This window comes from Netta rufina (genome assembly GCF_964035555.1).
Source record: "Netta rufina genome assembly, chromosome: 1".
In the NCBI taxonomy this organism is placed as follows: domain Eukaryota; kingdom Metazoa; phylum Chordata; class Aves; order Anseriformes; family Anatidae; genus Netta; species Netta rufina.
The window spans coordinates 177,956,193-177,981,863 of record NC_140123.1 but is presented as its reverse complement, the minus strand read 5'-3'; the positions used below and the strand labels follow the sequence as shown (position 1 = coordinate 177,981,863).

Genomic DNA, 25,671 nt, shown 5'->3' with positions numbered 1-25,671 from the left:
TACTACAAAGACAAAAAAGTAAACTTTAGTTGATTTTATTATCTTATAGCATAAATGTTTTTTACTTCCCAGCACATGTTTTCATTTAATGAAGTTGTATTGGATGAAAAAAGAGTTTGAAAGTAAAATGAGTGAATTGTGAGGAGACCAAAAATAAATAAATAAATAAATAAAAAGCCTGACAGAAATAAGCAAGGGAATTTTCTGCTGATAACGGATGTCCTTGATTCTGTTTGTCAGTCTTTCAAACAAACTGCTATCTAATAAAGGTTTTCTATGAGCTTGCCCACTAAATTAAATAGTCCCTGCAAAGGGAAAATGTCTTTCAACGTTTTCTGTGGTGTCTAAGTGATGTCTTAGACAAAACACAAATCAATTCTTTGTATATGGGTAATATACAAAGGTAATACTTTCAAACAGTAGAAGTCGAAATTAAGTTTTGGTTATTTTTTTTCTAAGTCACCCTTCTAGATACAAATCTTAATTTGTTTTCTTCAACAGATACGCTTTTTTTTTTTTTTTTTTCTTTCCCCAAATTTATTCAGTGAAAGGTTTTGCTGTGCTTCAAGTAACAAATAATGCCAGACACTGTTTGGAGGTCATTAAGTTAGTTCTTTCTTCATAACATTGCATCAATCAGTTAAACTAAAATTTCAACCCTTATTGTATTGTGTTATTTTGACCCCGCATTATAACATTGCAAAAGCAGGTCCTGCATATTTTAATTTTATCAAATAATGTGTATGCTCTAGATCAACAATACATTGCCTCAGGAAGTGAAGTGGTGTGATTTGCAGGAGGTTAGACTAGATTATGTTAGTAATGTCATGTCATTTTGAAAATGCATTAGTACTGTTGTAAGACTATCACCCATTTCCATGCAGAAATAGCTCAGGTCTATAAGGCAATGTTATCTTATAACATTGCAATGCAAAAATGCAAAACATGTCCATACCACTTCAAACTTCCCCTCAGGTCTGAAAATGGTCTACTTTCATTTGGCATGGAGTCAAAAGGCAGGAAAACATCTGTACCTGTTGTATATCCTACAGTTATGATCCACTGATGTGTACCTTTGTTGGGTCCTTGGTGCAGCTTGTGTCCACTGTCCTCTTGAATGCTTAGATTTCCTTCTGAGGAAGCCCAGACAAGTAGTTGGGCAATGTCAGCAAATTATGTGGATTAGGTTATTGAGTATCCAGGATATTTGCTTTTCCCAATGGAAATAAAAGCAGAGAAATGAATATGCTTGAGAAGGTCTAGTCTCTTAAGAGTAAGTCCCAAATGTATTCCACTTTTTTGGATCCTGGGCATTTTAAACATGGATGTTATGTTGTAGGTTCATCTATCTTTATTTCCCCCCTGAATATTTCAATCTCTGTTACTACTCACTTGCCTTCACTCATGAAGTGCTAATAGAGCACATGAACATTCTGTTGGATTTAGTGTTTTAATTGCTACTGTGATCTGAGCTGGGTTACCTAATTCAGTAACAGAAACATCTCTACTGGAGCTGAATCTATTTGGCTAAAGTGGCTTTTTGGAGAATTGATCTGAAGGGTAACTTTCCCTGAAATACTGTGAGATCTGTGATTGTAAAAATAGCCATATTGCTATTTAGTTTTCACCACTTGATAACCTAAATAAATAAATAATTAATCAGCTGTTTTTATAAAACTAGACTGTGTCCTATAATATTTTTATATTCTCTCTATCAAGGAGAAGAGTTCTTTTTTCTTTCTGTAGGAAAAGTGTAGGAAAAATCCTGTAATCAATGGTCCAAGATAGCCTGAAAAATTAAAAAATGATAATGAAGGACAATTCAAAGAAGATGTGATACAAGAAATGCATAAATTTTTCAGAGTTTGTCTAGGGAAGGCCCTGAATTGCCTTATCAAACTACGAAGTTAACAATGGTTTGAGCAGGATGATCTCCACAGGGCCTTAGCACTGAAAATCATTCTATGATTCATTGACAGTAAATTTAGGTAAAAGGAACGAATGTTTCTTTTCTTTTTTCTTTTTTTCCTTTTTTTTTTATTATTATTTTTTTTTTACTTGGTAACATTTGTTTTAGTGATATAATTAAAATATTTATAGTGCACTTAATTTAACCGTGTAAAAGCCTATAATAAAAGCATGCGATTCACAAAAAGTTTTCAGGAAATGAAGCTAAGCAAACATCTAACACAGGTGAAATTTAATAAGCATCTAGGAAGGATTTATCTCATATTTTGGCTTAATCAAAATGTGACAGCTGTAAACCGGGGTCACCTTTTTGCTTCCTGTAATTGATTAGGCAGTTTAACAATAACATACGTTGTGAAAGCAAGTAGATTGTTTTCTCACAAGAATTTCACACATGATTTATTTCCTTCTTCAAATGCTTTTTCTCATTTAGCTGTTCTATAAAATAAAAGAGAGGTATACATCATTTGCAGTTCTAAAATTTATTGTTCTAATCATGACACTGGTATATGACATACTGTATCTTATTTTGTATTATAAATTGCTGTGGCAGAATTGAACAATAGTGATGGGCTTAGTTTATGATCAGAGTACTGATTTGGTGTTACTTACTGCTGCAGAATAGTTTCAGTCATAATTCCTTGTTTCTTAGTCAAAAACGTTTCCTTTGATGCTCCAAGTCCCTTTTCTTCATTAGGAAAAAAAAAAACAGTTATTTGAATATCTGTAGTTGTAGCCAGAGCAGATAAACAAAGATTTGTCTTTTTGCCAGATGTAGCTGGCAGGCCAGCAGGAATTGTATGAGTATGCACATTTCAAATAATAAAACATTATGAAAAATTGAGTATTATGAGATCATTACAAATCACAAAAAATGGAGTTATGCAGATTATAATCTCTGTCTCTTCTAGAAGAGACAGAGTAGATCTAAGTTATGACATTATTTGAGAAAAATAACAGACCATATCCCCTTGTAAGGCGAAGTGACACCTTAAGTATTCCTCAGTAAATGTGACAGACTCCATTAAAATTGCCTGATTGCTATTGATTTTGTGCATATGGTATTCAGATACCATGGTAGTAATTCAAAGGTAAGACTGGAGAGATGAGATTAATGAAAGAGTAAGAATGAAGGGTCCTTTTTACTATGACAATATAGTAAATTAATATATTGTTCTAAGATTTGGGCTGTTTAGGAATGGTGCTATTGAAGAGGAGATGAATTTCACGTGTAATATTGAATGATTCAAATGAGTTAATATGATGGAAGACTGAAGAACTCCAGAAAAAAGCCAAGGTGAACAGGTAGTCTAATAGGATATAAAGCTCATCAGTAACAGATGAACAGAAGTAGTAAGCTGGGATGCCCTAACAATTCCTAACCAAATTAAACTTACTATGACTACAGAAAGATGGAATGATGAATACATGGAGAGATTTTATTGAGAAGAGAGGGTTTAAAAACTACAACTATGTCATTTGGTCGACCGATGAATAAATGTTCTCCGGAGAAGTGTAAAAATGAAAAATACAAGGAAAGCAATTGAATCGTGCGTATTACTGTTTCTGGAATCACAAGAATAAAGATACCTTTAAGGAATTCAAAAGCCACAAAATTATAAACACATTAGGGTTTAATTTTTCCTTTCCTGTCATGTGGGCATGTGGATACAGAACAAAAGGCATCATTGTAATGAGGAGAATTATTCAGATATAAAATAACATCTCCTCGCTTGTGGTTCCTGCCTTCTTTTCCAGGTTGAATTGCAGTAAGTGCAGATATCTTGGCAGTGATAAAGTAAGGGGCCTTTAACAGATACATTACACCTGTGAAGCTCCCTGGTCAGGTTGAAGCTGCAAGCTGCATCTGACTCCATAAGTACTTGCGCATACACAGAGAACTAATAAAAATATATTTGATGGGGTATAAATGGTAATCATCAGACGAAAGCGAGAATAAATTAGATGTATATTGTTTGGTAAATATGGGTGTGTTTCCCCAGTGCATTGGCTATGTAATGCATGTGCTATGAATTAGAATCTGCTATATATATTTAGAAACTGTTTGAATGGTTTTCTTTAACTGAGTCATTTAAACTAAAAGGTACGTTCTTCTTAGCAGGAAATTCACATTAATTTCCCTTGTTATACAAAAGATTGTACTGGTTTCGTGGTAAGAATAGCGTGTATGGTGATTAAGCAACAGCATAGTCATGTTCTGAATATAAATAAAATAAATACTAAAAAAATTCAAAGGGCTGGTTGAGGCCCATCCTCAGCAACAAACAAACATTCTCATCTGTTTGTGTCATCTTGATGGTAATACATACTGTTGTTTTTTTTTCCAATACTGTTCTCCTGAACCTCTGTTGTACTCTGTTGTATTATGCTGCCATTGCATGTCACTAAATCAGAACATACACACACACACACACACACACACACACACAAAAAAAAAAAAAAAAAAAAAAAAAAAGATTTAGGGAGATTTATAACATTTTGTTGGCCTTGAACTTCTCTCTCTCCAGGATAATGTCTGCTTCTGGCTTAAGTTAATTTTGATTCCAAGCCTGAAAAAGTTTCACGAAATTGCTTCTTCTGTGGATTTCATTTTTTAATGTGTCTGTTATTTAGTTTTATATTGATAGCTAAACTTACATCACTGTATTCATACCTTTTTGAAGTTAATTTTACTGAAATAATTTCCAAAGACTAGTTCAATGTTTGTAGCATCCTTTTCAGTGCTAGAGAAGGTAAGAGTTGTGTGGAGCATTCCATTTTAGATTAGTAATTCAGGCAGTTGTTGTTAGCCATGTTGTTAGCCATTGCCTTTTCAAACTCTCTGATCTTGAAAAAAAAAATAATCTCCATCCTCTAATGTAATTATAGTTGATTCTTTTCTAATACTGACATTCTTTCTTTTCTGCTTTTTGTCCTTTACTTATACGGAAATTTTATGTCATCATGTGATATTGATATCTAGGAAAAAAAAAAAAGAAAGATGTTTCATGGCAGCCTAACTGACTGTAAATATAAGAGCTATTTTTGCTGCAATGTTCGTGTTGAATCTAACAATACATGTGAAATAAGTAATTGCATATTAGCTAGATGTTTTTCCAAGTTGCATGTAGTTTATAAGCTTTCATCTAAAGCAAATCAGGTTTTGTGTGTGTATGAAATACAGTAGTTCTTGTTATTTTGTTTAGGAATGAAAAAGGTGTTCAGTAAGCTTTTACCTTGATAGACATAAATTTGTGCATTTTTTTGTGCAGGATGAGGGAGCTGGCACTTTCATTTTTGATATATTTTTTTTTTTACTTTACTTTAGAAAATAATTTAATTTCCTGGTGTTCAAGGTTGTGTATCCACTGATCACAGTCCTGTTTTCTGAATTTCTTATCAAAATTAGAGATGGAACATTTAATTGTACTTCTGTATTACAGTGTTGTAAAATGCACTTGCTTACATGGTAAAATAGTGAAATGCCAGAAATCATGAAGTTATTAGCGATGTTTTGGGACTAGTGCTGGAAAGACAGTTTGAACAGACTCCGATTCTTTTGAACACTTGGGTATCTCATACTGAATATAGTGGTGGTCTACTCTGAACAGAAGGTGATAGGGCAAATGATCTGATGACCACTGCACTCTGAGACCGAGTCTATAGGCACTTATGTTCTTAAGTATGTGCTAAATTTTATGCTTGAATCTAGCCTTAAAGTCAATGATTGCAAGACTAGAAAATTATGAACATGTCCTTATATGAATATTAATGATATAATGGTAATCTCAATGCTGTTTTTTGTTGTTTTTTAAGGTGGTAATTAACCTTGTAATTTCTGCCATTTGTAGTAGTTGCTGGCTATTGTAAGTAATAACAATGTTTTCAAGAGGACATATGCATTTATAATTTATTTTTTTAATGTAATATGTAGGCTTGAGATTATGAATGACTCATTCTATGACTGTGAAATTACTGGGAACTCTCTCTTTTCTAAATAAAAGGAAGAAAGCAAGGGTGTATGAGCATTCAAGTGGCTCATAAAATTTTTTGTGGAGAATCATTCACTGTAACATCTTGAGACAATTACAAAATGAGATTTGAAGTACACAAAATTTGAATAAGCAGTAGAAAATGTGAATCTTTTTGTCCTTCTTTTAACTAGATACAGTAAATTGTGTTGTGCACAAGGGAAAAATATCCATGCACTTTATGTGGCAATCATTTATACTGAGTGGATATGAACAGTCATTCAGAGAACAATTGATTTTGCAGTATCCTAGACTGGGTTGGAGACTTGTGCATTCATTGCACTATATGCTACTAAAATTTATATATAAAGTTCACATTAAAGTGGCTGTTTTAGTAGGAAAATAATTTAAAATTGAAACTTGCCTATCTTAGCTGCAGAAGAGGATGTTTTATCAGCATTTACAAATCAATTAAGTCTGAAATCTTTATTAAGTGAAGAAAACAAAATATTAGAAATCACTAAATATGTTGCTACACCACAATTGAATAACTTATTGAGAAGTATGGAAAACTTTTAAGAACTTTGAGTAATGAAAAGAGACACTCTTTTTTATAGATAATATTTTGGAGATAATTTCAAAGTCTCAAACTTTCAAAGTAGTAAAAAGGAAAAAAAATGGAGCAGTGGTGGCTTTGCCATTGAGGTGAAATTGGAAACAAGGAAAGATGTTAAGGTAATGAGGTAGTTAAATGTATGATTAGTGTGAAGTTACATTAAATAAGGTGCATTTGCTGGTCTGACTAGCATGTAGCAGGAAGAAGTTGAAGCTGCAAAAAGAATTTCCCTGTTGTGTACATACCTGATACTTTAGTTTGACATTACAAAGTATATTTTAGACAGGACTACACAAGTAGAAAATTTTAAACAAACATGAACTTAAATATAAAAGCGATTCCACTGTTATTAGCTTGACAAAAGAGAGGAATTATTGGTGCTGCTGCAACATGATTGACTTATTAATGTGAAGAACAAGGATTAATAGAGGTCTGTATGACTCAAGACTTTAAGAAACGGGTGTTTTAAATAAACTTGATTCCCTGCTTCTAATATTTTCCATTGGCTGGGAGCTTCTGAGGGAAGTGAAAAGGAAATACTGGGGACAGGGATAAAGGTAAAGAGTGTTTGTAACTGTGTTAAAGTTTGGCAAGTACTTAGGAGAGAATGCCAAGATCACAGGCATCAGTCAGAACACAGGAGTAAGAACAACTAGGCAAACAAACTAAATCAATTATTTGTGAGAAAAGTGCACTGAACTCAAGTTGATGTCTTTAATTATTGCTTGAAATGAAAGGGCACATTAATATCAAAGGTAAAATGAAAGCAGTTGCTGTTTCTGAATGTTATCTCACCAAAGGTGGAATAACTAATGAGGGTGCAGCTCTTCTAGGTACGTTCCTCAGGACACAAGAAGATTTTGACCCTGGCTGGTGCTGTCAGTTTGAATGGTTAGTTGTTAGGATCTCAAAGGTAGAAGCAAAGGTTGCTCTCTTTAGTAGCAAGCAGTTCTTTTGCCTGTGGACAAAAAAGCAAATGGTTTCAATGGTATAGTGTGTTTGAAGTTTGAGAGAAAAGCAGGCAGAGTGTTTGTCAGCATACATCAGAACCAATAATCCTACCCCTGATCAATTCTGATAGCCTGTGGTGATGATGTTGCAGTGAGAGCTTACTTTGTGTTGTAAAGGTGAAAGAAAATGTGAAACCGTTTGGACAAGTTTTACAGTGAAATATTTTAAACTAGAAACTGTTGTTTTTAAACTAGAAAAGCACATATATATAAACTGTGAGATTAATGCAGTCAATCATCTGACATTATTGCTTACGATAAATATAGATAGGGCAATCTTACAAACTGTGTTAGAGGCATCGGATCCTATGAACTTAAAGACTCAAGGTTCTTTGTGGTCTGCTGGAGCCATCTTTGGTGTGTTGTAAGACCTGGAGATGCCTCATGTCCTGTGGCAATAAATGTGAGTTTGCTGCAGTTCTGTGTCCCGAGGTTCAGCCAGTGAGGAGGCTGAACACGCATTCCCCATAGGCAGATGGACATGCTGTGCAGTACACACGTGGCCAGCCACACAGATCATCACAGACATGAAACAGCATCTTTACCATCGGCAAGCTAAACATATAAACATGAACAGCGTGAATCATCTGGTCCTGTTCCCCCTTGTCTAACTGATTAAGGAATGAAGTTTCCTAGTGCTCCCATCCAAAACCATGCACAACACATCACGGTTCTCTGAATAGCTGGTTTCAGACATTCATTCAATCTACCCCAAAGTTGTGGCCCAGGCGCCAGTTTCTTAGAGTTATTGCCACCCAGCCCTATGAGCCCCCCGAGACCTGCAGACCCCCTTGAGCAATCGGCACTGGGACCTCTTGTCCCACAGAGGTTCCAGAACAGCTGGATGTTCTCTAGGACATGCACACACCTGGACTGGAAAGCATACTTGCACAGAAAACAGTTAGGGCTAGAGTTTAATGAGACAGGATGGATGGCAGTGATCAGGTACAACACTTGGCCTGACAAAGTGTACTGACCAGACACTGGCTTACGGATGAGTGGCCCCTTTTGTGCCTTTTTTTCCCCTAGGTTTTCCTTACTGATTCCCACCAAATAAACCTTGATTCTTTCTTCCTGCTTTTCCTTTTACTACTTAAAACTTCCTATGCAATTACACAATCCCCAAATTCTTTTTCCTCTGTCTCCCAGATCAAATTTTAACTCCTTTTTGGGCAGTAATCCCCTTTAGATTACATAGTATTTGGGGACAGTTTCTTCCACTGGGTCACCTTGGTGGCTTTCACACCAGGGTTCACATTAGGGTTCTTCCACTTATCATTATTCCTCTGATCCCCAACTGTTCTTTGTGTTTAATTTGCTAAGGCTTTACTCAGGTAATGTAACATAGTGTAGCACCCGTTTTAGGATGTTGGCCCCATTAAAATTCTAACAAAAAATTCACCAAACATTTGAGAAAGTTGACCCTTAAGTTAAAAATGAAAAATGTTTGTGAATCCTCTATATATATGAAAAAAAAAAGTCTCTATAGATGCATAAGGCTTTAAAAATATCACACATCTCTTTAGCATGTTGTTAAACATTATTAGAACTCACTGGCACATTGGAAGGAAGTTTTGAGTACTAAATCCAGAAATGCAAAAACTGCTCAGATGAATTCATGAGGGAAGAGTCCGTGAAAGGCTTTTAAACGTGAGGATGCATGAAGGTTCCCCTGTGCAAGGAAGTTTCCAAGGTCCGGGAATGCAAAGAGATGGTAAGGTACTGTGGAAAATCATCCTGTTCCTATGCTCTTCATTAGGCATTTTCTGTTGAACATTGTCGGAGATGGGATACCAAGCAAAGCAAACTTGTGATTTAAATTGTATTCCTGTGTATATACCAGAATGTTAGTTGGTTGCTTAATAATAAGAACATAATGCATGTTTAGTTTAGATTACCAGATTATTTTTTTTCTGAAGTATTCCCACTAGCCAGTGATATTGTCTCACATCCATATTTGAGCTCTGCTTATTATTGTTTTTTTCCTTTGTGACTGAATGTCTTGATTTCTGCTGCATTTTCCATGTGTATTTCTAATAATCTTCCTGAAGGGATAGATGTCTCCATTTTTTAATTTTCTATTTCGTTTTAATTCTTCTTTTTTTTTTTTTTTTTTTTTTTTTTGAAAAAGTTAATTTTAATCTTTTTTTTTCATGTTGATGAATTTATTTTATTTTTTTTTATATTCCAGAAAAATGGATGCTAGTTATAGCTAGTTACTCATGTCTGGGTTAGAAAAAAAAAAAAGAAGCTGGAAGCATTCTTAAATTTAGTTGCACAGTCTGTTGCTCTACATTTATGCAAAATCATGCCATTTGGACATTTAGAAGTAACATCATCGTGAAAATAGTAGATTACACATGTAAGAAATTCCTAAGAATTTGTTCCCAAAATAAGTAGATTAAGTATCTTTATTTTAAAGTATGATCACATATTGAATTGGTATGGAAATGTCTTTCTGCATTATGAATGCAGTTTTAAAATTTAGGGATTCAAAAGACCTAATGATCTACCCAAACTAGAGCTCCTTTGTGAGACTGCAGCTATTCTGAAACCTTTTTAAATGATAACTTTAAAAGGAGTAAGACCATATTCCTGATCAAAACTTTGGAGTCATTTCAGCTAAAATATTTCTGCTTCTCTAAACAGTTTACATCTTGTATATAATCTCTGGGGATATAGTTCCTCTTCAAAATTATTCAGATTGAAGAGAGGTCATCTAGTTCAAACTCCAGGTCAAAACAGGGTCAACTGTGAATCAGATCACATTGCTTGTGATTTTTCCCAGTTGGGTCCTAAAAACCTCCAAAACCAGAAATTTAATAACATTGCTGGGCAACTTGTTCCCAAGATTATTTTCCTCATAATTAATTCTTTTTCCTATATCTGGATGAGACTTCCCTCTCCCCTCCTTTCACTTCATGGATGTTGTCACTCATTCTCCTGCTGTGCACCTCAGTAATGTGCCTGGCTCTGTCTTCTTAGTACCTCTTACATACAGGAAGGATGCTACTTACTCCACCCAGTCCTTTTTTCTTCTGGGCTGAACAATCCCAGCTCCCTCAGCCTTCCCTCTCAGGGCAAGTGCTCCAGGCCCCAACAGCTTGGTAGTCTCTTGCTGGACTTGTTCCACTTGAGCAATGTCTTTACTGTGTGTGGGAACCCAGAATTGAATGCAACGTTACAGACATGGTTTAGCAAGTGGTCAGTAAAGAAGAATAATCATTTTCTTCGTCTACTAGCTACATTCATGTTAATACGATCCGGTATACTGTTAGCTTATGTCACTACCAGGGATATTTAGCCAACTGTATTTAGGACCCCTGGGTCTGTTTCAGCAGAGCTGCTCCACATTGAGCCAGTCCCAGGGTTTTACTTCAGGAGTTAATCTGTTCGAGGTGCAGGACTTGATATGTGTCCTTGCTGGATTTCATGAGCTCTTGTTGTCCTAATTGTCCATCCTATCTTGGTCCCTCTAAATGGCAGCTCTGTCCCCAGACATATTGACTGCATTCTTCACTTCAGTGTTGTGACACTTGATAATGATTTTGTCTCCTCATCCAGGTTGTTGATAAAGCTGCTATGCAGGGTAAGTCAGACTGATTATATTCAAATGTACTTGGACTCAAGCTGGTGAAAGCCTTGAAAGTGCTGCACCGCACTTTGTGGACTTACTCATTTAGATCTCTCCAAACTGCATCTGCAGAGCATCTTTAATTGTAGATATATGTCCTCAAAGACTGAAAGGTTCAGCTCTGGGTTTACATATGGACACCTAGTCACCTAGTTAGCTTATTGAGTCCTACTTTCAAGTTTTCATGGAGTTTTCAGTTAGTTTATTCCAGACTTTTAATCCTTTTTAAAAATGGATTTTAAGAATTACTTTTTTTTTTTTTTTGTAATCTTTGAAGTTTTTCATGTTGAATTCTGTCTACCTCTTGCTTCAGTGAGTATTTTCATATATAACTTAAATATATTAGCTTAACTTATGTAACTTAATATTTAGTTGTGATTGCCTTCCATCTTTCCTCTTCTTAATTTTAAGGGATTTTTGTTTTCTTTGTTCTCCCCTCTCCTCCTCCTCTTCCCACTATTTTCTCTTGAAGCTTTTAGTCTGTGTGACAATGATTGGCTTTTTTTTTTTTTTTTTTTTTTTTTTTTTGTGGAATACCTTTGCTTTGGATATAACTTAGAAAAAACTTGAATACATTCCAATGTCTTTTGTTATTGCCTTTAAACTGATTTGTTGAGTTAATCCTTTAGAATTAATTATTTTTAAAGAGTTTTGAGGCTTCATAAAAGCAACAATAAGAATAGCTGTGGCTCCGGTAATGTTTAGGAAATCACAAACCTTAATTTGTTAATAGTGGCATTAAAATTGATATTGTTAAGCGGTTTCTGGACCTTGAGCTCTTAATTAGAGGCAGTAATGTTTCCTTCCCTTTGAGATTTCTTTATGAAAATATTTTGCCTAACACAGGGTTATCAGCTTTCAATTGTCTCCTGGATGAAATATCCCAGATGACACTACCTGTTGTAGCTGCTTTCCTCATTCTAGGTATAATTTCCAAACATGCTTTTCTTCATTGTTTAAGCCTTTTTCTTCATTATTTAAGCCTGTAAAATTCCTTTTTACATTCTAATAAATATTAAGTATTTCAAATAATATTATGTATTGATTATTTTACAATTAGTACTGTATTTTTTTTTTATGTTGGCACTTGGCTTATTTTTACTAATGAGGTACAGAAATTATAATTTATCTCCTAAACATGTTTATTTCCCAACATTTCAGAAGAATCTTGTGACTTTCTTCTTTACTAAATATTTTGTCCCAACCAAAGCATACTCCTGTTGTCTTGTATTTCTTCCCCATTCTTGTTCATTCTTCTTCATTACAAACTTCTGTATTTATATATTAAATAGTATCTTCAAGGTCACTTGTTTCATTTAGCTGCTCCTTTGTCTCTTTATCATTAGTCTTTCTCTGGTTTTGATAATCCCATCACTTCTTCTTGTCCAAAATTTGCTTCCAGCTACTGATTCATCTCTTGCCTAAATCTAATTCTTTCTAAATTAAATTTGATTCCAGAATGGGCTGTTAGACCTGTGTCATAGCTCCTTCCTCTTCAACAGTCTTTGCCATATCTCTACCCTAGGTTTCTTCTTTAACATCATTAAAACTACTTGTGAAAACTCATTCATTCATTTTTCTAGTATTTATTGATCTTGTGCTATTGCCAACTTGATCTTTTATCAGTTTTGTCCTTTTTGGCCACACTTTTCCATCTCCTTCCTAATTTGTTCTAAAATATTTCTATCATCCTGTTACCATTTATTTATTTATTTTTTTACTACTGACTTACATACATTCGAGTATCTACAGCTTCTCATTTTTTTTGTCATCTTCATTTATAGTATTTGCACTTGATTTGTTAGCCCCTTCTGTTTTGTTGTTGTTTGTTGCACTTGATTTGTTTTTTATTTGTTGCACTTGATTTGTTATGATGAGGTTTGTAGTCTATTTTTAGTTTTTTAAACTTTTTTTTTTTTCCCTTAGACTTTCATTTTCTGAATTGTTATGAGGTAGTTTCCACACTCTTGATAAAAGTAAACCCCACTCACTGGAAAGTACATCAAGTGCAGTGGAATATTAGTTTTGGAAAGGGAAAAATAGAGTTCAGTGCCAGAACATTTAGCAAAAGAGGAGATGGTGACAGTGGGAGAGTGATGTTGTATGACAGGGAACTTTCATGTGTAAGATAATTGGAGCAAAATTTAATTTTCAGATGAAGGAGACAAAAGGAGGAGGAAGACAAAGCCTAAGAAATCCTGTAGGAAGATAATTGATTGTTAGAGATGAATAGTAGGAGCGGGCTCTTGCAAACTTTTTGGTCAGGAAAAGTAAGAATTTGAGGAAACGTGGATTCTAATCTTACAATGGGATCGTTAGAGTATAATTTAAAATATTGTATGGCACATGAATTTTGTTTGTAATTAGGTAATATCTGAATACAAAGAACATTCCTTTGCTGGTACACACAATACTAGACTATCTATTATTTCTTCAGTATATATTTAATTATTTAATCCTGAAACAGATGCTCTCCACAAAATATTCTATTCAAAGTATTTTAAATAAGTAATATCATTCTTTTCCCATTTTGTCATAATTAAAAAGCTATTGTAATGTTTTCAATTAAATGAATGATGTACGTTGCTTTCATACTGTCTTCAGTAGAGCCATACTTTGGCATAATGTCTTTATTTTTATATGCTCATAAATTGTAATATGCTTTTGAAAGTCTGGATGAATAATAAGATTGTTTTCTTTGTGTTTTTTTTTTTTTTTTTTTTTTTCTTTCTAATAAGCCAGACAGCATACGAGCTAGAAAAAACTTAAAATTCCTCTAGCACTAGCAGACATCCTCCATTTTAATCAGGTTTTTGAAGACTAAGGGAGAGACTGAACTTTAGTTAACATAATGTTAAGGGTTAAGAAGGGTTAACTGTTCAAGAAGGTAGGGGAACAGAACAGCAAAAATTCCAGCATTACAAATCTTAAAATTTAACCAAACTCTCCACTGTTCTCTGGCAGGCTGTGAACATTGCTGTGATTGTGGTTCATATGTCTTGTTTATTGATAGAAGCAATTTTCCTCTGGCTACACTTGAAATTTGCACTTAAATCCACAGAACAATTCAGCTTTTTTTTTTTTTTTTTTTCATATAATCATGCAGAAATAATAACAAATAGCTTAGAGAAGTATACATGGGAAACGTTTCATAGGAGCATGAGAAAAAGATGTTAATGAAGTAGAATGTAGTTAGAAAGGAGCATGCTCATGCTGCTGTGATTTTGTATAAGGACAAAAAGTTTAGATTAATGCTAAGTGAATGTAAGAAATATGGAAAGTGAGAGAGAGATTGGAATTTCAAGAAGGGTGGAAAAGAAAGTAGTTTTGAATTGGATCTCTAACATGCTGAAAGTCAACGGTGATTTGGACGTACGCTCACATATGTCAGAAATGTCCAAATTCATAACATGAATACACATTTGTAAGTGTTGTGAGGATGGACACTGCTATTCTGAAGCTCAAACTAACAGTCTGGAAGTCATGGAGATACAATTCATACTAGCTGGAGGATTGAATCTTCATGTGGCTTTAGAAGAAATGGAATTGATGTGGTTGTGTTCATGTGTTATATTACTTTAGGTAAAGTTGTGCAAGCATGTATTTTAGGAGAAGAAAACATGGTATCACATTTGGGAATATATTATGTGGCACATGAATATTCAGTGTAGCACTGGGCTAAAAATGGGCATATACTTCTCATAAATAACTGCAGAGCATTTATGAACTAAGTTGCATAAGGCTAACACTTAAGGTCAGTAAACACTTCAATTTTTTGCAAAGCACAGAAACACTACCGAGTTGGTAAAATGCATATGACTGTGTTTTAGCATGATGATTCAAAGTCATATAAATGGATTCATAGAACTTTTTTTTTTTCCTCAGAAGCTGTCATAGTATTACTGTTTACACAATAGTCTAACTAAGCAAAAATGCATTTTTTAAGACAGCTACCCAAATAATATATATTTACCTATACAATTTTATAGTAAATGTTAAGGTAAGATTACATTAACCTGAGGAAATTGAATTGATAATGTTTGATTTCATTTAATCCTTTTATTACCTAGTATGTAAAGAAAGACATATCTGATTGCCTGTAGTTTAATGATAATGGTTGCTTTATCATAGTGAAATGAACTTTGAAGTTATTTTTTATTTTGTGTAATTATTAGACACTTTGCACTTAATTTAAAAGTGATAATTCTAACTCTGTAGGCCTTTTCTTATAGCTTCAGTTTAAATGTTAGAATATTGTAAATATAAAACATATAGAATAAATGAATTTCCTCAAATTATTGAATGTCCCATAAAATCATCCCATCTTTATGTCTTTTAGATATACTCAGCAGTCATCAGAGTGAAAAATCCATTGCTATTCTACTTATTTTAAAATGAGCATATTCCCTTTTCTCTGATAAGGTTCTGAAGCACAACTAAGGAAAGCTGTTAAGATTTATTTATTTATTTATTTATTTTGTTTTGTTTCCTAGTTATTTGGTTTATTTGGTTAGCTTGAAAAGCAGCATACTGTTGATGCACACCTCATTTTGGGCATGCTTTAATCCTCTTTTTTTCTTTTTTTCTTTTTTTCGTTTTCCTGTTACAGAGATAACCTCATTTGTTTCTCTTTCAAGATGTACTGATGCAGATGATGTAGTTGCTAGCCTTAAAAAGATGAATAAGGTAATTTTTGCATAGTTGTGATGCCACTAGAAACTGCATTTAGTGAGTTTAGTCCTTGAGAAATAATATGTAGAGAGACTCACTTTTGTGTCTTGATTTCTTCCTTGTCTTTTGCTTTCCTATTGATAGAAGAGACTCGTACTGCCCTACTTGTCCTCGTTCTGGCAGCTAGCTCTCAGGTCATCCCATATGATGGAGAGTGAAATATGTACATGCTTCTGGAGGAGTTCAGTTCTTGCTTTTTCATCTGTAACAACGGGCATTAATACGTTAAATTAAAATTAATAAGATCAGCCATTAATACCTTGTTATTAATGTGGGACTGCTTAAATTTGTTTCCTTCTCTGTGTGAACCTGAGAGCTGTCTCTTCGGCTTCCAACAATTTTTGTCTGATTAAATCCAGTCTGTTCAAGGACTGGCAAGGCGATATGCCAAATGTCATGGAGAAGCCTATTGTTGCATTGGTCTTGGGAAATCTAAGTGTAAATCTGCATGGTATATGGAGATTAAAAAAAAAATGTTGGGTTGAACTGTCAAAAGGAGTCAACCAGTGTATTTTATGATAATGACTTGGAAAGTAGCTTTGTGTCGTGTGTGGACATTTTGAAGCAGTAAGTAGTATCTAGGGCAAGAGTTATTGCCTTCTTTCACCCTTAATTCAGCACTGAGCTACGGAAGACCATCTCCTGTAGGTACAGCTGTCCTCAGCATTTCTGTTTTCCCTTGAGTTCTAGCCAGGAAGCACAATGAGTCGTGAATTCAGAGTAGTGCTTAGAACTCAATAATCTGTAGATCTTGGTAGTGTGTTTAAACTGGTAATTTAATGGGAAGGAAAAATGTGATTATTTGTGATAGCTGTTCTAAGAAGGTGTTTCTGTATGGACGTATCTTTCCATGTACTTTCATTCATTTCTGTTTTAGTGGAGAATTTCCGCTTCAGGAAATCCTGTTAGATGATTGAGGTGTTATGTGACTATATACTATATACTTTGAGTGGGTGGGAGAAAATCACTGAATTCAATTTAAGGGGGGAGAAGTTCCAAATTTCCAAATTCCCATCTATCATTAGAAGGTATATTTTGTAGATGTGGATGTAAATGATCTTGGATCAAAAAACTACGATTATTATATCTTGTTCTTTTGACCATTTATTCTAAATTTCTCTTCGCACCTGAATACATCCAGCATATAGCTTTGTGATTCCCAAAAGCATCATGGCTATTTGGAGCACAGCATGAAATTGTCATCAACATGAATAAGGAACAATAGCTACATAAGGATAAGGCAGATGGAGTAGTTTTCCACTCTTCTAAACTGTAATGTTAAAAAGAACATCATCTATTTTAGGATCAGGAATAGGCCATCTGCCCAAATTGCCTGCCCTTTCAGCTTTACCTTACTCCCACATTACTGTCATTATTTTCATCTGAATGTCATTACATTTTTATGCTGTATTTCCCTGAAAGATACTTCATGTCATTAGCTGATTTGTTTTACACCAGGGTTTTCTTTTAAGAATTCCAGGTCTTTCTTTAATATTTGTATTTTGCTATTCAAGTGTTTTGCTTCCTAATATGATGTTTGCTTGATATTAAGCATTATTAAGTCAGACAACATCTGTCCTTACTGGCAGTCTTGGAAATGATGTGACAGCCTGGCAACAATAGTAGCAGGAAATAAGCAAAGGACTAACAGGGATCATGAAAGGCAGAGGAGGCAGCAAGGCCAAGAAAAGAACTTTGGGCCAAAAGGGTGTAAAAATAATTGAAGCTGAGAGGAAAAAAAAAAAAAAACCAAAACAAAACAAAAAAAAAACAAAAAAACAAAACAAAAAAAAAAAAACACAAAAAACACACTTGAACAAGTGAACGAGATAAGTAAAAAACGTTTTCTTAGCAGCCAGAGGAATTTTATTTGTAGTTTTCATCTGTCTCTGAAGGGAAAAATGATTCAGTTGCTTTGAAGACTATTGATTTACAGACTTGAATGTCTTTGTGGGTTGAGCAATAGAAAGAATTAAACATTTTCCAATGGAACTTTTTAAAATCTGAAACTGTTGGTTCAAAGAATATCAATTGTTCTGCAAGAATGTCAACACTTCATATCTGCATTTCTTTTCATGTTTTTTATTAACCCATGTTATGTAAATACCCACCTTTGATCTGTTACAATAATTTGGCAAATGAGAATGGAACGCTTTCTTTCTAAATTTCTAAAGAAATCCTAATATACATTTTAATGTTCCAAGTACAGTGGACATTTTATTTGGGGAGGAAAAAAAAAAATAAAAATTGAAATACATTCCTATCTGAGTCAAGGAAACGTAATTTAGGGAACTAAATTGCTATCCCAATTGGGTGCTGAAAGTAAGAGTTTCATTTATGGTGAATAGAAATGAGCTCCACTGACTGTAAAATCACAATTTAGATAAAATTTTCTTTGTGTACGTGATTGTTCTGAGTGTTCATTCATTGTTCATTCATAGTTATGTAGTTATGTTACAAACTAGAGCTGTTTTGTTTGGTTGGTTGTTTGTTTGTTTGTTTGGTTTGTTTGTTTCTTTGCTTGTTTTGGTGCTCTGGGATACTATAGATCCTAGTACATACAAGGTTGACAAGACCTATGAAAGATAGGAAGATAGGTGTTCTTTGGAACAGCAACTGAGTGTCAGAAGGGATGCATCCAAAAGCTTTCAAAATGAAACAGGATATTTGTGTTTTGTTATACCTTTGTCCTCAGTGTTAAACCTAATGTCATTAATTAGGGTTAGCAGGTACAGGAGTTCACAGGTTATCCAAATAGTTGTAAACAAATAATAAATTGTTTATCTATCTGTAAAGATAGACTTCGATATTCTTTTCTTGGCATTAATTAAATATATAAACTACTTTGTATTCAATTTTTGTGGTTGTAATTCTAGAAATGGAAGTTAAACAGTTGTAGTTTATGTTTTGTTCATATTTGGTAGCTCTGACAATTGATCGTAATTTCTTAAGCAGACAAGGACAAAAGTAATTTTTTTGTTTGTTTGTTTGTTTTGGGGTGAGTGGTTGGGAGGGGGAACAGTTGAGGTTAATGGTTACTTGCAGTATTTCTTTTACAGTTTTTTGAAGATCAGTCTACTTCATATATATATATATTTAATTTGAAATTGTGAAGAATTCAATGTAACTGCAGCTTTATATCTTTCTAAGAATATCATAGCTAAGCAGGTAGGCAAGCCAATGCATGTCTGTGCACTGCTACTCTCACTACAGAAATTAAATACTACTTAATATAAACACAACAATAAGATGAAGTGTTTCAATGTGTGTATACAGTATAGTTAGTCTCTTTTTATAGGGTCAGTTTTCATTATTCGTTACTACTTCTACTGTATGCTTATGCTATTTACAAATAATGTCTGTAACTTTTGCCTCAGAATACTGAATCATGGACAGAATTTAGTCTGATACAATATATTACTTTTTCACTGACCTGTGGTTTAAACATGTAAGAGGATTCAACTCCTTCAGAACTCCTATTGAATTTGCAATGAATAGGTCAGTTCTCAGTTTGACAGCACAGTTCTCATGAGATAGGTTATGGTCATGTACTTTAATATTCCAATAATGCAGATCTCACTAGAGGTCAGTAACCAGGTTTCACTCATCTTGAATTTATCTACATGTCTATATACCTGTCTAAATACAATTATTTTCTTAAAAATCCAACTTCTAAAACTATCATGTGAATAATTTAAGTATTTTTTTCATTTTATTCACATGACCTTTGGCATCTTGGGTTCATTTTGTCTCTCAGTGTCTAGATTTTATAGTCACAGAATGTTTAGGCAACCTTCCTCCTTTTCTGATAATACTTCTCATTTTGTTGTTCTTGTAGCATAGTATTTATTCCCCAGTTATTTCTTTAGCTTGGAAGATTGGTCCAGGTTGTTTCAAACGGTGTACAACTGTAAGCTATATGGCAGGGCAACCAACTGACCTGTGAAAACAATTGGTTAGGGAGGTAAATATATATATATATATAAAAATTTTTTTTTGTTTGTTTCCTGCCTAGCATTTTATGGCAACACTGTTACTCACAGGTATTTTAAAAAGATCATTTGCTTAATGGTATCTATTGCTACCCCTCCAAATTTATTTAAGATTCTGTAAGCTGTGTTGTGATGAAGTAACATGATCCAAAGTAAACAAGACCAGTATTTCTTAACTCAGTGTATGTTTCTAGTTGTCTTGTTTATAACCTCTACAAAAACAGTATGCAGTTGTTAATTGCATGCCATGCAGGCTTTCTCATCTTTAGCATAAGATGAATTGTTAGTCTTGTCTTCAATGTCTGTTCTCTCTCTCCTGTTTAACTATATCCTTAGAAATGTCTTCTTCACTTTTCATACTGATTGAGTTTGATTGAGTACTGATTAAGAGTTTCTTATCAAGAGTCTGTTTTTACCCTATTCAGTTCATTAACAGGAATTATTTTTCTCCTTTAATTTTGATGGAGTGATTCTTTCCAAATTTTTCTCCTTGATTCTTCAGGAATTGTTTATTATGGGAACTTATTTTCTAGGCTATATAGGCACTTTCCCTAAATGTTTCCTCTGGCTTCATAATACAAAAGACTACTTGGTAACTCTTGATCATTGTGTCTTTTCTCTGACTGGGCAACACAAGATTGAGGAAGAAATCTTTTTATTAGTGAATTTTGGAAATGGAAATTTCCTTTTAGAATGGAAATCAACATTTGTTCTGCAATCTTTTATTTATTATTATTTTTAAGCTACTATTTGCAGTTACTGTTTCACATCATTGTTGCTAGAATAGAAGTTTAAATGTACATATGTGTGTTAGCATTTTGGCTGTGTTAGCTGATGGAATTTTGGAATTGATATTCGTAAATGTTTTACCAAGTAGTAAATGCTTAATCTTTCCATGAATAGAACATGGTAATTTTCAGTCTGGTAGCTGACAGAAAGAGGTAAGGTAACTGAATTCAAACACTGAATTAATGTATTATGTTTTGGATATTGCCTAGCCAGACTTTTCAAACACTGATCTTGCCTTCTCCTTTCTTTTGTTAGTAACGTTTCGGAATGATTTTTGCTGTCAAATGCCAAGATAAAATTAATCCTATTCTGAGCTACTGTTTTCTGGTGTGAATAATCAGTAAGTAGTGCTTTTAATGTGTTGGAGTCTTTAGAGAAAACTATTAAATAAGAAGGAAACACAGCTGTGTAACAATACTTTTCTCTGAAGAAATTAATTTTCTGAAGAATTTAAATGTAGCTAGTTGTTAGTTCCTGCTTCTATTAAAGAGTGTAAACAACCCAGCTAATTAGGAAGTAAATGAGTTGAATATAGAGACTTGAAACAATACGAACCTAAAATATAGGTAAGTCTTCTGAAACTTCTGCAAAAGTCTTAAGTTTGTGATAAATTTTGTAGTGGCTAGTCATGTAACAAAATTTCCTGAAGAACGGATAATTTGTTCTGAATTGTTTTAATTGTTCTGATTTTGTTCTAAAATGATGTATACTCAATACTTGCTGTCATTTTTTTTAAACATGGTCAAGAGGAATGCCATATGTTCCCAAGTAACTACAGTGAGTTACTCACTGTGCACCAAAAAATTCAGCAAGGTCACCTACAAAACTCAGAGCAATCATTTAGAACCACAAGTGTTTTATACAGAATGTGTGTGTAAGTATTAATGCATTAAAGTATTAAAGCATTAATGATAGGAAAATATAAACCTGCACAAAAAGGTCATAAATTCATATTTTAAGTTTGATTTCTGCTTTCTTGTGATTTGCAAACAGAGGGGGAATTGGCATGAAGCTGAGATAGATTGAATGTGGTTTTCATGAAGTAATTCTCTCTTTTTTAAACTCTCTTTATCAGAATTAGAGGAGTTTCCTAGAATTTAGAAGGAAAATGAAAGTCTGAAATGTAAAGGCCTACCAGCAGAGTGCTTTGTTCTTAGTTTACTGTATTTACTTCATCATGCTGTAATGTATAACATTGAAGATTAGACTTTATAACTTAAATAGTTTAAAATAGTTTATTTTTTTTATAGCAGTAAGTGGAAGTTTGGTGATTTATACCAAATGAAGACCTATCTCTGTGTTAGTATGATATAAAATGGTAATGTCAGAATAAAACTTCTGATTAACTTAAAATGGGATACAAATGAACTGAAGTTAATAAAAAAAAAAAAAAAAAACAGAAAAAAAAATAGGCCTTTGCCTTGTGTGGAAAACAAACAAACAAAACCAAAAAACAACCTCCCTGTAAATGAAGAGATTATTTAAAAGTTTACTATACCACCATTAGGAAGTTTTTCCAATAATTTTGTTTGTTTGTTTTACAGGGGCTGCTTGGCTGGGAAAAATCTGTTTAGGATGTTTTTGTTTTTTTACACGTCTGTAAAGTAATGTAAATTAAGTACATACTAAAATATTGCAGCTGAAAAGATGATTTATAAATTCATATGTTTATGGAGTAATATACCTGCAGAAGGAACAGCTATCCATTTTTACTTATTACTACGCAATCCCACTGCTTGCCTGAGAGTTTCATTGGGGAAAAGTTTCATTTTAATGTGAAGAATGTATTTGGTCATGGAGAAATAATGAACCTTTTCAGAGATTTGTGAGGCTAGTATCGTGGAGAGTTTCTATGTAGATATTAAAGATGTTATCTTTATATGGATGGGAGGTGGCTCACAGCAGTGCCAGTTCTGAGCAAGGCCATGTGTTATACACATGCATAAAATAATATGAAATAGATATAATGAAATAAAGGTCTGCAGGCTGTCTTACATTGCTAATGGAACACAGGTACTTCACGCACACACACAGAAGGTATGTATATAATAAAAGGGTTAAAAATGGTTTGTGTATAATAGAAGGATAAAACAACCATTCATTAATCAGTATACATACTTAAATCTGTTTTAAGTGAGTTTTGATGGCTTCACCACCACCATGCTTTTAGCCTTTGACATTCTTACTGTAAATAGAATAATTTCAAAATGTTTCTACTTGCCTGTTAGAAACGTAAATTTTCAATTTAAATTCAAAGTGTCAATAGAATACTGAAGAATTGCAATGCTGTTGATGTATATGTTCATGAATAAATGGATGTTGATATTACCTTGAACACATTAGTAAGTACGTCTTCTAAAAGTTTTAATCTAATTTTGCATGCGTTTCATTCTGCAGATTTTTTGGTAAGAGTGAGAACTCTTGGAAGGAATATCACTGTTCTGATTATTGTAGTTGTATTCCTGCTCTGTACCAATTAGATAAGCACCCCTAAAGAAATCTCAAATGTTTTAGTGGATGAACTACTTAAACTCCTGTGATCTTGTAACCTATTTTAGAGAAACTGTTGACCTTGTTCTTATGGACATTTTCCTAGTATTTCTTCAAGTGGCATTTTTAAGTGAAGGCATAAATAAACAAATAAACAATACTACTCAGTTTAATTATGATTAATTACTAGAGATGCATCTTTACGGTTGTTAGGTTACCAAAGTGTTTTTGTTTTTTCCTACTGAAAACAAAAGCTTAGTTTCTTCTTTAAGAGATAGAGAAAGGAAAGTGTAAAGTTGTAAAATGTATTCTTCAAGGTCATGGGAGAGGAGAATTACAAAGGTACTTTAACAAAATGTAGTTGTATTTTTCTTTTTGAGCGACAGGTGAAATCATATGCATCTGAGCAGTTGGAAATAGAATAATCCATTTCTTCTTAAAATGTTAGGTATATTTTCATTTGATATCTGTATAAAGTATGGAATTATTCAAATAATTAGTTACTCAGCAGGTTAGTATGAAAATTCTATATACCAATGCATTTGGTCTATCAAGAAAAAAATTGGTGAAATATTTAAATAAAGCAAGTATAATCTGTATTTATTCAGTACGGCAGGAAGTGTGAAATTTTCATATCAGAGCTCCCCATTAGAGTTGTATTCATGTGCTGTTTTATAACACTCTGTGGAGCTGTTTTTGCATGAAAGAAGTGAGATTCTTGTTTCTAAGCTCTAATAATTGTAAGTTCTAAATGTAACTTGATTCTAGAGGTAGGTGTGCAAGGTATATCCACAAAGTTCTTGTTACCATGTACATTATGTGCACAGTGATGGCTGTGGTGTTGGGTACCTGTTTTTCATAAACTCCCCTCTGGAAGTTCTCTCCATGGTGCTAAAATCTGACATACCCTTTCAGCATCTTTATCTGATACATTTCAATGTGCCTGTGTGTGCTGCTTCATCAAGTATTTTTTTTTTTCTTTTTCTTTTTTTTTTTTTCTTCAGTGAAGCATATACAATCTATGAATATACTATTGTTTGATAGTTTATAATTAACATCAAGTTGTTCTTTCTGCCTTTGACAACTTTGAAAACAACCTTTATGTGATTTTAAAATCCTGGGATTTAATTAGAAAAAGGACGTCTTTAACATGAAAGTATGTTATTCATTAGCAGTAGGTAAAAGGAAATGATTTTTCCATGTTATAGATGTTTAAAGACCAATAATACTTTGAAAGTATGTAAAAACGTATAAATACGTGGAAAAAGTAACATCGATGCACAAGAAGTAGCTCGTCTGCTTCTACCTCCAAAAATCTTGTCTGTGAGTCCACACAAATGTTTACTTCAGCCAAGTCTATAAAAAAATGTAAGTTATTATATAGTTTAAAAAGTATAGTTTACTAATGACTTACAAGAAATATTCATCACTCCTATTCTCACTGTGTAATGCAAAGTACCTATTCATCCAATAATATTTAATTCCCTAAGTACAATTTACAATGATAACTTTTTTTTTTTTTATTCTCTCTATTTCTATATATAACTATCAACTGAAATAACATAAAAAATTCTGCTACCAATTTCTTTGTTTGTAGTCACCATATTTTTTCATCAGCTATCTTAACAGTCAGATATTTTTTCTGTACTGGATTTAGGAATAGTCACTTTTTTTATCCTAACAGAATTGGTTTTAGCTTGTAATCAACCTTCTGATCAACAGTTTTTTGTGCACATTTGCTGCTTATGGACCCAGTCCTACTCCCATGAGAACTTTAACCTCAATATGAGTAGAGTCAGGTATTCATTGTTCTCTTTTCGTCTCGTTTCATTTCATTTCTACTAATAATGTTTCTGTCAGTCATTTATTGCTTGTTACACTGTGAAAGCTGGGGAGGTTTATAAACTAGTCAGTTGTTGTTATTGCTGAACAGAAGTGTGCAGGTCCAGAAAGAAATCCTTAATATCATCTAAACTGTTCAAACTAGCCAAGTTCACTCTATCACCAGCCTAAAGTTTAGACATTACTAATAACTGAATTCCCCCTTTGACTGAAGACAAAATATTGAATTTACATTTTCAGAGTATAAAAATTGCATTTAGTTTTCAGGTTTCTGGGGGGGTATCAAAGCAATTCAAAATGTGCTTTAAACAGTAGCCTGTTGCTCTGTCAGTCTTATGCCTCCTTTCTGCACTTCTCTCTTCCTCCTCCCACAGTAATCAACATGTAAAATACAACATTGCTACTTACCAGTATGGGTAAGTACTTTGTGAAAGTGTTTATTGTGTAGTTCATTGCAGTTGTACAGCCTAAGGACAGCAAAAATAACCTACGTGCTCAGATTGGCATTTAAATGTGAGAATATGTAAGGAAATATTTTATAAGACTTTATAATGAATTTGTTTATTGTTAGACAAGAGCTCCCGGAATATGTTTTGGAAACAAACAAGACAAAAACTGTTTTGATTTT

At 33.5% G+C, this 25,671-nt stretch overlaps 1 protein-coding gene across 1 annotated transcript in view; it reads left to right on the top strand.

Annotated features, from left to right (window-relative positions):
* The window catches only part of IMMP2L (inner mitochondrial membrane peptidase subunit 2), a 465,163-nt gene that overhangs the window by 174,148 nt on the left and 265,344 nt on the right, over positions 1–25,671 (top strand). The gene's annotated exons all lie outside the window — the stretch shown is intronic.